General features: G+C 45.5%; 1 protein-coding gene across 5 annotated transcripts in view; it reads right to left on the bottom strand.

Moving 5' to 3' along the window:
* The window catches only part of PKM (pyruvate kinase M1/2), a gene marked incomplete at its 5' end in the record, with an annotated part of 29,478 nt that extends 28,243 nt beyond the window's left edge, over positions 1-1,235 (bottom strand). For 3 of the 5 annotated variants that reach the window (XR_013995608.1, XM_081084966.1, XM_081084968.1), the window contains one exon: positions 963-1,235. The remainder of the gene's footprint in view (positions 1-962) is intronic. The other 2 variants (XM_081084964.1, XM_081084965.1) reach the window with 1 other exon arrangement.
* Positions 1,236-13,053: the final 11,818 nt, after the last annotated feature.

Below are 13,053 nucleotides of genomic sequence, written 5' to 3'. Positions count from 1 at the left end.
CGGAAACCGGTCGCAGGCCCGTCGCGCCGCGGGGCGGGTCCCCGACGCCGGCCGCTACGTGCAGCCCCACCGCGGCCGGATGGAGCCCGGCGACGCTCTCGCGGGCGGTCGCAGCGCCGCGGCCACCCCCATCGAATCTGGGGCGTCCCAGGAGCATCCACCCTTTCTTCCCCGGAGGCGGGGAAGGTCACGGGTTACATAACCCGGGCCACCGCTGCATCGCGGCTGCACCCGGCCAAACCTGCCCATCGGGGGCCACGCGCCCGGGGCTCCAGGAGAGCCCGAGACGGATGCGTGATGGAGAAGGGACTGGACAGAGATGGGCGATGGGAGATGGGCGATGGGGGCGGGGAGTAGACGGACGTGACCAGAACGGAGTGGGAGGGGCGAGGACCGCGCGGCGCGGAGGACAAGGATGCGGAGGAGCAGACGTGACCCGAATGGAGGGGAGGGGCGAGAAGCGGAGCACGAATGGGGCAGGGGTGGGTGTGCAGAGGGCACGAGGACGTGCGTGGGGAGGAACGGCGGCGGGGGGAGCTAGAGGGCTTTCATGGAGAGGTTACAAGGAAAGCATCAGAATGAGGGGGTAACGGGCAGGTTGAAGATGAGGAGGCGAAAGGCATCGTATTAAGGGGGAAGGGGAGGCGAGCAAGGGAGCGGGAAGGGGAGAAAGGGAGCGGGGAGCAGATTAGGAGGGAAAGTGGGTAGCGAGAATGGGGCCAGAATGAGAGTAGGGATTGAGACAGGAAAGGGGCTGGCTGACCCATCTGACTTTGGAAGAAACGGGAGCTGGGGGCTTTGAAGAACAGGCCCTGGGTGCGAGCAGCTTCTCTCCCCCAGCCCCACCAGGTCCAAGATGCCCAGGATCCAACACCGCCGTGGAATGGGTGCCAGGAATCCGCACGAGCCGGGCCGACGGGGTCCAGGTGGGCATGCATGGCGCAACCTCGGCCCCCGCTCACCTCGGGCGTGGTCCGGCAGGAGCTGCAGCTGGGAGGTCGCGAGGCTCCGGAGGCGTCACTCGTGTGCAGACTCTGCTGTCTCTGCCTCAAGGTTATCCCGACAGTAGGGCCGCCGCAATCCCTCCGCCGCCCCGCCCCCGACCCAATCCTGGCTTCCCGCTCGCCCGGCCCGCCCTTCTGCGTGCTCACGGGGAGCAGTCATTCAGAAGGAAGTGCCGCGAGGCCGGAACGGGCCTGCAGGTTGCCCTTTTGGGAAGGACTATATTCTGTGGCGGAAGGACACTGTACATTGACTCACGGTGACGCTCGGTGGAGGCCAATGAGGAAGCGAAGAGGCGGCAGGATCCGCCCTCGGAGCCCCGCAGACCTCCCCCTCCCCCCAGACCCTCGGGCGCCTTGGCCACCTGTTGCCGCCAATTAGCACGTTGAGGAGGGCTCCTCTCCTGACCCTCGGTCCAGGCCACCCTGATGCCCTGGCCCATTGGGGCGGTACCCAGATATAGGGGTCCCGGCAGCATTCCCTCAGCGCCGCCCCACCCCTCCGGATGCCCATCCTAACGCACACCTTGGAGACTGAGCTGAAAAGGAGGTTGGGGAGCCTGAGATGGGATCAGAAGGTGGGGAGAGATGGAGATCGTGGGCTGGTTGGTGGTTGGGCCCTCCTTTGGGGCGCTCGGACTCGGGAGTGGGGGAAGGGAGAACTGGGGAGGGCGCAATGTACTTGGAGCGCGAGCGCAAGGCCCTTCCGTTCTTAGGGTCAGGAAGCACAAATTGGGGCCATGTGAATACTTTAGTAGGGCTGAAATCCCTGAGAGTAGAATCCTATAGAAGGTATTAATATTAGTGCAGAACTGACCATCAGGAAATACTAAGTCATAATATGAGAGTCCATGATCTTTGCTGGAGTCAGCACTTCTGTTTTCAACCTTGTATATTTATATCAATATTGTTGTTTTTCTTACATTTTCTCCAAGGCATTTTCCAGTTTCTCAGTAATTGGCTAACAACCAGTGATAACAGAAGTTGCATCAGGAAACAAATGTAAACCCTTGCCTTTATTCAGCGAAGTTTTGAGAGCAGATACAATGTTGCTTCATTAAAAATCGTTAAGACTCTTCTTTTAGGTTCTTTGCTTTTCCTGGAAAATTAGACCAATGGATGTGACCTGCTCAGGCAGACACTGCTTGCAGCTGAATCACAGGCCTCCATTCTGCTTTCCTTTAGCTCAGATAAGATGGGAGGAAAAAGCGAGCCCAAAAGTAAATTTCCGTTTGAGATAAAAATCTTTCAATTTCTTCTGTGAGCCTATTTGGGTCCTTTAGTTGAAGACAGGACATAAATGCTTGTTTATTGAAGTGGTGAGAGCACATGAAGTTGTTGAAAGAAAAAAAGGCCATACCCTACCAGGAGAATCATATTCTTCCCTACTCAGAGAGAGGAACGGCATAAGTGGCCCTCTTTGGTTCCTTGGATAAGTAGTGGTGGACAACTCTGGAGGTATGGGGTACAGTGATCTGGTCAATGTTGTACTATGTTGCATTTTTAAGTTCTAAATCTAGATATACAGTGGAACCTTGGTTCTTGAACATAACTTGTTCTGGAAGGCTGTTCAAGAAGTGATTTGGCCGAAACCGGTTTGGCTCAGTGGATAGAACGTCGGCCTAAGGACTGAAAGGTCCCGGGTTCGATTCCGGTCAAGGGCATGTACCTGGGTTGCGAGCATGTCCCCAGTGGGAGATGTGCAGGAGGCAGCTGATCGATGTTTCTCTCTCATCGATGTTTCTAACTCTCTATCTCTCTCCCTCCCTCTCTGCAAAAAATCAATAAAATATATTTAAAAAAAAAAAAAAGTGATTTGTTCGAAAACCAAATCATTTTTTTCCCATCAGAAATAATGCAAGTTGAATTAATCCTTTCCAGACCCACAAATGATTCCATTTTAACCTTTCTTATATACTGTTTAATCTATAAATAAACACTTCTTTTCTTAAATTTATCAAACCTCCCCCTACTAGCCTTAAACAAAGTTCTTTCAGCACACGTCCCAGGGGTGTTTTTCAGCATGCAACATCTTTGCTTGCTCATATATCACTGCCTCCGAAATGCTGTCAGTCTGCTTTTGGATAAAAATGTTTTTCCAGCCCTAGCTGGTTTGGCTCAGTGGATAGAGCGTTGGACTGGGAACTGAAGGACCCCAGGTTCGATTTGGGTCAGGGGTGCATGTCCAAGTTGGGGGCTCGATCCCCAGTTGGGGGCCTGGAGGAGGCAGCCAATCAATGATTCTCTCTCATCTTTGATATTTCTCTCTCTCCTTCTCCCTTCCTCTCTGAAATCAATAAAACTATATTTTTAAATGTTTTTCCAAATCTATAAGTTTTTCTACCTCTTCAATTGTATATGGTCATTGTTTCTTTCACACCCTTACAACATTAGCACTCTTGATGGCCTCCTTACATTTTAAAATTGTGCTAGCAACAAAATTTCACCAGCAACAAAAGCATTCTCTCCTTGTTGACAGACAGAGGCTGTCATGCTGAGGTATCAGCAAGAAAAGGTTGTCAGGTCGAAAACCAAAACCGAAGTTTGGTTCAACAACCGAGACATTTTTTCTTGAACTTGGTCGAGATAAAAGATGTTTGAGAACTGAGGTTTGACTGTATTTCCAAGATTGAAATGCACATTTATTAAACTAGAGAGTTGGTTGCAAACTATTGGTTACAGATGTTGATCATCCTATAGTTATAAAAATGCTGTCCATGAAACTCTGGCAGAGACAAATGCAGCATATCCTTGCTCACATTAGATGCATATTGAAAATTTGTCACATCGAGTTTAAGTTGATTGTCATTTTGCTAAAAAGTAGCATAGTATAGAAGAAAGCTTGTGTTTCATCGTTATATCTTAGTTACAATTCCATTCACTAGCCCTATGACTATTCCTGGAATTTAATGTGTAAGAGTCCAGTTCCTTAAAAGTAAGTTGAACAATGGACACAGACAGTAGGGGATGAGGACATGTGCTGGGGGTTGGGAGCGGCTGGGGAGAGGTCAATGGGGGGAAAAGGAGATTCATGTAATACTTTAAACCAGCGGTTGCCAACCTTTTGGACCTCACGAACCACCAGTGGTCCACAGACCACCAGTTGGTGACCAATGCTTTAAACAATAAAGAATTTAAATTTAAAAAAAGGAAAGAAATTTTTTTAAAAAAGTAAACTGAAGACAATTCCTGCTTCATAGGATGGGGTTTGATCAGATGATGTCAGCACAAGGCCCAAAAGGCATCCTCTTTCTTTGGGAATTCACTTGTTCGGGAGGGTTGTTCTTGTGACTAGTGCCAGGACATCTTTCTGAATCCAATAACTCATTTCTATTGGCCATCCTCCTGAATCTTCACTTCTATCAACCCAGCAACAAGTAATCCCAGGACTACAGGAAACTGGAAAGCTGAGGAAGGACAGACTCTCCTGGAGGCCAGGCCCCTCTCCCTAGAGCCAGTCCTTCCACTGTGCTCCCTGACCTAGCAGGATGGGAGGGGTAGCCACAAGATTCACTGGTCTGGGGTGTGAATGAGATATAGATTGCTGTTACCTGTTTGGATTCTGGGCCACAGAACCACATAATCTGGAGTTTAATGGCTTAACTCTCAAAGGCCATTTGGAGTTACTGGTGGGGTAGGTGTGTCAGCAAATGATACTAGATCCAATCTTGGAGCCCAAAGATGAGCTTTGACCCTAGTTATAGGCTTTACCATTATGTGACCTGTTGGCCTCTACCTGAAACAGCAATATTATTTCTCTCTCAGGACAATACAGATTTCCAGAGCAGCCTATAGGCCCTGAATGTCAGGTTTAAAGCAGAAGTATTTTAACTTTGGCCTTTATATGCCCTTTCCAGAGCCAGACCAAGTAGACATTTACATTTATTCAATGTCTTCCTTTAGACTCCCAAGATCTCTTCAGGCCCACCAGGGTAGCACAAAATGTTAATTCCAGAGTTCCCTCCAGAAAATCCTAGATGGAAGAGAAAGTTGGCCTTTTGGAGTTAAGGATAAAGGGAAAACAGGTTGTCTGGGAAAGTGGTTTCATGGAGGAAGAGATGGAGGGTTAGTCAGGACAGAGATGGGTATAGGAAGGCCATTCCAGGGGAAAGAAACAGTAAAGAACGTGTTCTGAATGCAGCCATATTTCTGGTGCCCCCTTGAAGAAATGCCCCATCAGCACTTAGAAGCAAGAGGGAAGAAGCAGAAATACTGCTTCAGCCAACATGACCCTGTCGGCTGAAGTAACCACCAGCAATCTTTTTCTAGCCCAGGACTGCTAGGGCACACAGGACAAGCCTCCTTAGGCAGGTTAACCTGCCCACCAAACCACTCCCTTGGAGGCCCTTTTCCCTACAAGTGTAGCCAGAACTCAGGCTCCCTAAGATGCGAATGTAAGCAGATCCCATCTCCCAAAAGTAATCAAGATTTGGAGGACTGACCAAGAAAGGTATCAGTGAACAATGGATCAAGTGCCCCCTTCCCCAGGAAGTCCTGTTGCAAATCAACCATCTGCCTTTTCCTTGGCACCTTGCTTCTGTTAGGGGCAAAGATAGAATACTGGGGACTAGCTATAGTTATGGGAAATATTAATCATGCTCTGTTAACCATGATTGCCTTGTGTTGGTTAAAGAAGGGACATTCTGGAGGACAACCAAGATGGCGGCATAGGTAAACACCTGAACTTGCTGCTGCGTACAACCACATTAAAACTACAACTAAAAGACAAAATGAATAGCATCCAGAACCATGGGAAGGCTGGCTAAGTGGAAATTCTACCACTAGAAAGAAAGAGAAAAGTGCCTTGAGTCCGATAGGAGGTGCAGAGGTGTGCACGAAAGGGGCTGGCAACTTGGTACACTGTTGTCTTTTTCAACCGGGAGGGAGATACAAGCTCCCGACTGCTCTGAAGTCCAGTTCTGGATGAGAATCTGGGGACCCAAACACATACGGAGAGAACTGTACTGTCTTGCATTGGGCCTGAACGTGAGGGAGGCTTTCTCGCAGAGGTGCTTGCAGCGTTCATTGTTCCTGCACAGGGCTGAGGGACATAGAGACCCAAGGACCTATGCGGGGAGGGCCAACGGCAACAATTGCTGTTTGTACCGCCTGTGACTCCCTGAGACCACGCCCCACTCAATTTACAACCCCACCCAAGCTGTGGGCAGAGGCTTTTGCATACTAATGGCCTGGCCTTTCTCAGCCTAAAAACCTGTCAAACTGCAGCTGGGTCAGAGAAACCCAGAGCTTCCAAAAGGCCTAAGGCTCCTCAGCAGACGGCATTACTTCACAGCTATGCCTCATCTGGGCACCTCTAAACCCCAAACAAAGAGGAATCTGCATATCTCTCTGTAGCTCCTGCTGGGTAGCCTCAGGCAGTGGGTGACTTTGCACCCCCTAGGACAGTGATGGTGAACCTTTTGAGCTCAGCATGTCAGCATTTTGAAAAACCCTAACTTAACTCTGGTGCCGTGTCACATAGAAATTTTTTTGATATTTGCAACCGTAGTAAAACAAAGACTTATATTTTTGATATTTATTTTATATATTTAAATGCCAATTAACAAAGAAAAATCAACCAAAAAAATGAGTTCGTGTGTCACCTCTGACACGCGTGTCATAGGTTTGCCATCACTGCCCTACAAGATCCAAGAGCCAGTCTACCCAGTGGTCAGAGTGAGACCATCCAGATTACAACTCTTCACATCCATAACAGTCACACTCAGAAGGCAGACTTAGTGAGCGCCAAAGCCCCACTGAAGCAAGTCCTGCCCCATAAGGGTGTCTCCAGCACAGAAGTACTCCCATTGTAGACACAACTGGTCCTCGCAGCCAATTGACCTGGAGGTCAATTCCTATCGGTGGTACCAACAACAATCAAGGCTTAACAACAAAACTGTGCACACAGCCCACGAAGGGGTGCACCAAGAGTGTCTACCTCAGGTAATTAGAGAGGCTGAGTCACTGGGCGCTATAGGACACCTAGCACACAAAGCCACTCTATCAACACAGGGAAGCAGCCAAAATTCAGAGACAAAGAAACAGGTCACAAATGAAAGAAATGGTGGAAAGCAAACTACTGGATATAGAGTTCAAAACCATGGTTATAAGGCGACTCAGGAATCTCCTAGAAACCTCCGAGAAATATAGTGAGGCTCTCAAGGATATGAAAAAGGACCAATTAGAAATTAAGCATACACTGACTGAAATAAAGAATAATATACAGAGATTCAACAGCAGACTAGAGCATCCCAAGAATCAAGTCAAAGATTTGAAATACAAAGAAGCAAAAAACACCCAACCAGAAAAAAAGAATCCAAAAATATGAAGATAGTGCAAGGAGCCTCTGGGACAACTTCAAGCGTACCAACATCCGAATTATAGGGGTGCCAGAAGAAGAGAGAGAGCAAGATATTGAAAACCTATTTGAAGAAATAATGACAGAAAACTTCCCCTACCTAGTGAAAGAAATAGACTCACAAGTCCAAGAAGCACAGAGAACCCCAAACAAAAGGAATCCAAAGAAGACCACACCAAGACACACCATAATTAAAATGCCAAGGGCAAAAAACAGAGAATATTAAAAGCAGCAAGAGAAAAACGGTTAGTTACCTACAAGGGAGTACCCATACAACTGTCAGCTGATTTCTCAACAGAAACCATGCAGGCCAGAAGGGAGTGGCAAGAAGTATTCAAAGTGATGAATAGCAAGAACCTACAACCAAGATTACTGTATCCAGCAAAGCTATCATTTAGAATTGAAGGTCAGATAAAGAGCTTCACAGATAAGAACAAGCAAAAGGAGTTCATCACCCCCAAACCAGTATTATATGAAATGCTAAAGGGTATTCTTTAAGAAGAGGAAGAAGGCCGAAACCAGTTTGGCTCAGTGGATAGAGCGTCGGCCTGCGGACTGAAAGGTCCCAGGTTCGATTCCGGTCAAGGGCATGTACCTGGGTTGTGGGCATATCCCCAGTAGGAGATGTGCAGGAGGCAGCTGATCGATGTTTCTCTCTCATCGATGTTTCTAACTCTCTATCTCTCTCCCTTCCTCTCTGTAAAAAATCAATAAAATATATTTTTAAAAAAAGAAAAAAAAAAAGAAGAGGAACAAGAAGAGAAAGTTAAAGATAAAAATTATGAAAAACAAAGTGACAACAAACACATATCTATCAATAAGCGAATCTAAAAATCAAGTGAATAAAAAATCTGATGAACAGAATAAACTGGTGAATAGAACAGAATCAGGGGCATAGAAAGGGAGTGGACTGACAATTCTCGGGGAGAAGGGAGTGTGTGGGGTGCGGCAAGAGTCTGGCCAAAAATCATACACCTATGAATAAGGACAGTGTTCGGGGGGAGGGGTTAGGGCGGGGGGGGGGGGGAACCGGGTGGAGGGGAGCTATGGGGGGAAAAAGAGGAACAACTGCAATAATCTGAACAATAAATATTTATTTAAAAATAAATAAATAAAATAAAATAAAATAAAGAAGGGACATTCTGACCTGGCTGGGAGTTGTATGCCCCTAGGACCTGGGAGTCAACCTTGGAACCATTCTTATTCAGGAACTGCCTGTTATCATGGAAAGATTAACAACCTTGTTGCCCAAACAATGGAGTCCCACCCCAGCCTCCTACTTCCCCGTGTAAACTTTGTCCTACACTATATAAGCAGCTGGCGTATGGAGGGCTGCAGAGCCGACTTTTGTGGATGACCTGCTGCTCTCCCATACTGCTGGCAGTATTGGAATAAACAGTCACATATGATTCAACCCTGTCTTTGCTTAATTGGCTCAAGGAGTGACAGGCAGCATGGACCCATTGATTGTCCAGTTACACTTCTAGTCTCTACCTCCCTACTCACTGGCTACCAGCTAACCTGACCCACTTAGCCCAAAAATGACAGCTAGGATTAAGGAAACTTTGGTCCCTCTACTAAATAAAATCATTTTGGTAGACAATGCTTTAATTTAGGGTGGCATATTTGGCCTCATTGCAGGGGGGTCTGAAATATATATGGAAAGTCCTATACTCCAGAGAGAATGATGCCCTTGCAAATAAATTAAGCCTGGCCGGTGTGGCTCAGTGGTTGAGCATCGACCTATAAACCAGGTCACGGTTTGATCCCAGGTCAGGGAAAAGGCCCAGATTGTGGGCTCTATACCCAGTATGGGGTATGCAGGAGGCAGCTGATCAATCATTCTCTCTCATCATTGATGTTTCTATTTCTCTCTCCTCCCTCTCTGAAATCAATAAAAATATATTAAAAATAACAACAAAAACCAAACATAAATGAATTAAACCTACTTTATTCCCACCCTTTTGGGGAGGAGGGCTCTGGGGGAATTCTGTGACCCATGAATTCACTCCTAAATTGGGCCCAGAGCTGAGACATTTTCCAAACCTCCAGCTCAGAATTCATCCTGGGAGAGCTAGTAAGTAACCCAGTTATGACTCAGCACCAGATTCTTCCTTTCCTCTCCCCACAGGCTAGAATGAAAGGCAAAATCAAGCAGGAGGCTCCTCCCCTGTGGATGGCTATATCCTCACCACAAACTGAGTCATGGCCACACCCTACATGGATGGAAAATCACCATGAAAGGGAAAGAGAAAGTTAAGCTCCCAGGGTTTTTGAGTTCTCAGTCCAGAAATCACAGCCATCTACTCTCCACCTGGAACTGATCGAGGAAAATAGTTCTGTTCCTGGCCCTGGGCCCTATCCCTAACTAAGCATGTCCAGGTCTCAATGAAGTAGGGTTGCTTGAACCCAGCACTATATGAAAGGTACGAGGCCACTGTCAACATCTGTGTGCAGTATTAGTAATAGCCTTGGCCTCTGTGAAGGACAATGTCTTGCTCAAACCTGGGTTTCACATCCCGCTCCTCCAAGGTAGCCAGGTGTGGGTGGGGGAAAGGGGCAATATTCCCCCAACTCCTCCTCCAGGCTGTGGGAGGATTCCACTCTAGAAACTCATGGCCCCATCTAGCAAGTTCCCCTGCAATAAAGGCATTCTTGTTATAGGGTTTTAATCAGATTTATTTTATACCACACATGTTTTAAATTTTTTAAGCTATGATTATGTATGGCTTTCAAACACTAAAATGGGGTTCAGTAAGTCTTCACTTAATGTTATCAGTAGCTTTCTGTGACTTTAAGGCAGTGATGGCGAACCTATGACATGTGAACTCATTTTTTTGGTTGATTTTTCTTTGTTAAATGGCATTTAAATATATAAAATAAATATCAAAAATATAAATCTTTGTTTTATTATGGTTACAAATATCAAAAAATTTCTATATGTGACACAGCACCAGAATTAAGTTAGGGTTTTTCAAAATGCTGACACGCCGAGCTCAAAAGGTTCGCCATCACTGCTTTAAGGTCTGTATGCAAGTAGACCAATTTTACCACAGGGTAATTGGTGAGAAAAACAGTTAAGTTCCTATGGTATCTCATCAACAACATAAAGACATGTTATTTGAGGACTTGCTTAATTTCATTACAATTTTTTGGCCAAAAAAAAAAGATCATCATGCATATTTTTTTAAAAAAACAGACACCCATGAGACTAGCTTAGGAATTTGCATTTCTCAGGTAACATACCCTATCTGTTCATTACTTCTCATTCCATCATTTACTAGTATTTGCTCTGTCAAAGAAAAAGAAGAAATGCTTATAGCCCAGCCGGTGTGACTCAGTATTTGAGCATCAAACTATGAACCAGAAGGTCACAGTTCGATTCCTGGTCAGGGCATATGCCCGAGGTTGCGGGCTCGATCCCCAGTCCAGGGGGTGTGTGGGAGCAGCCAATTGATGATTTTCTCTCATCATTGTTGTTTTTCTCTCCCCCTTTTCCTTCCTCTCTGAAATCAATAAAAAATACTTTTTTCAAAAAGAAATGCTTACAACAGAAAAATCTATTGACAGTTTTTGAAAATAGAGCAAAAATGTTGTTATACCATTTGAGTAGTCAAGCACCAAGGTACAATTGCCGGAACACCAGTGGGAGCAGTTTGAGAACCACAGGGGAAGTAAAAGAATGGTTAACAGCTTAGATTCTGGAGTTGGGCAGATCTGATTAAAGACCCTGCATTGCCACTAACCAGCTATGAGACTTTGGACACATTAAGATCTCTAGAGAAAACCTACCTTTCACCTTTTGTTGTCAGGATTAAATGAAAACATTTGTAAAATCTGAAAGGCTATCTAGTATAGAACCAGAACAGCAGTTTTGGAGTCAGGTTGCTTGTCCGTCACTAGCTGTGCAACATGGGCAAATCACTATCTTCTGTGCCTCTATTTTCTCATCTACAAAATGGGGATAATGGCACCTACTTTATAGGCTTCTTCAGAGAATTATATTAGTCAATACATGTAAAGAGCTTATAATGCCAAGCATATAGTAAGTGTTAGCAAATTAGTAAAGTGTTTAGGATAATGCCTAGAACCTACTTAGTAAAAACTAAAATGTTAGCTGTCTCTGATACGGTACAGATAAGCTGCAAGGGTCATTCCAGGAGGCAAGAATGTCAATTAGGTGGGCTCCCTGATGGGGTCATTTACTTAGTGAAGACAGTTTCTGCTAGACCTGAAACCAGAATGGAGAGAGAACCTTAGAAGACTTGTAGAGTCAGAATGTAGTAGTCTTGATCAAGAACGGGTAAAGAAACAGCTCCTGGAGGGAGAGGGGGGGTTGGACCTTAAGAATGGTACTTCCAAGCCTCATTCTATATGAAAATGGGCACTGTTTTTTGTGTACGGTGTCCAGAAGTTTGTTAATGTGGCTACATTGAGACACAGGTTATGCTTCCATCACAGTAATCTTACTACAGTGGTGACAATGAGACCTGTAACATTTTTTGCTAAAGAAAAAAAGAAAAGAAAAAGAATGGTACTTCCAAGTGAAGGCAAGTCCGGAACTACAAAGCAGGTAAAGAACCCAGGCAAAGAAGGGTATCTCCAAAGTAGGGTGAAGGTAATGAAAGAAAATAGCTGATCTAGCACTGGCTTTGTAAATCAAGAAGTTATAACAATAACAACACAAAAAGCCTATACAGGTAGACCTCATTTTTAAAAATAATTATTAATTGAATTTACTGGGAGGCAGACCTCGTTTTATTGCACTTCACAGAGGTTACCTTTCTTTTTTTTTAAACAAATTGAAGGCACTATCCTCCGTCAGCAGAGATTATGCCTTGCTTTACTGCAACAGTTGCTTTGCTGCGGTGGCTGGAATGAACCCACAGTACCTCCAAGGCGTGCTTGTACTGGAAAATGCTTCTTTAAATGCTTTTTTAACAAAAATTTTCTGTGCTTATATTCCTGTTTTTATTCATTAATATTTCAAACTATTTATCAATGTCCAGCCTATCTCTTACAACTAAGTGTTTAGGTACATGGGGCACAAAGGCTATAGAAGTTACCATGGGAATTTCAACAGGGAGATGGATTTCACTGAAGAATTAGATCTAGGAACAGCAGTTTTCCCTCACCTTGCTGGCTGGCCTTGGAGAAGCTGAATTTTATTTCATTATGGGAGGTTACATTTCCTTAGGATCTTTTTATAGATTTCAAGTTAGAGACAAACCCAACTGCCAGCTCTCCCCTACTTCCCTATCCCATACAAGTACCTGGGAGGAGGAAGAGTCTAAGGGCCCAGCCCGAGATACAGAGCAAGGGAAAATGGACAGGTTTTGTGCAGAAAGCAGAGGTCTAATGTGACCTAATTTCCAGAGGTGGGAAGTCTGAGCTGCTTTGGCCTCAATGGTCCTTTTAAAACGTGAGAACAGTTGATCAGTGTTGTTGTATTCAATTATCTGTATCAGTTTGTGTAATCTGCATAACTGTTCATTTCCCTTCTTTATCTAATTGATTAAAATGTTGACAGATCTGTAGAACTCTACACTAGATGAACTCAGCTTTGACCCCACCTAACTTAAATAATCCCAACCCTCATGATATTCCACTCCCCCCTCCACACACCCCCTTTACCTTCTTTACTTGGGGCAGGTGCTAGGCCAAGGCCAGTCAGACCACAGTGATCATATCCAG

The sequence above is a fragment of the Myotis nattereri genome (genome assembly GCF_964212035.1).
Source record: "Myotis nattereri genome assembly, chromosome: 1".
In the NCBI taxonomy this organism is placed as follows: Eukaryota; Metazoa; Chordata; class Mammalia; order Chiroptera; family Vespertilionidae; genus Myotis; species Myotis nattereri.
Note: the sequence above shows the minus strand (reverse complement) of the source record. Positions and strands in the feature narration are given on the sequence as shown.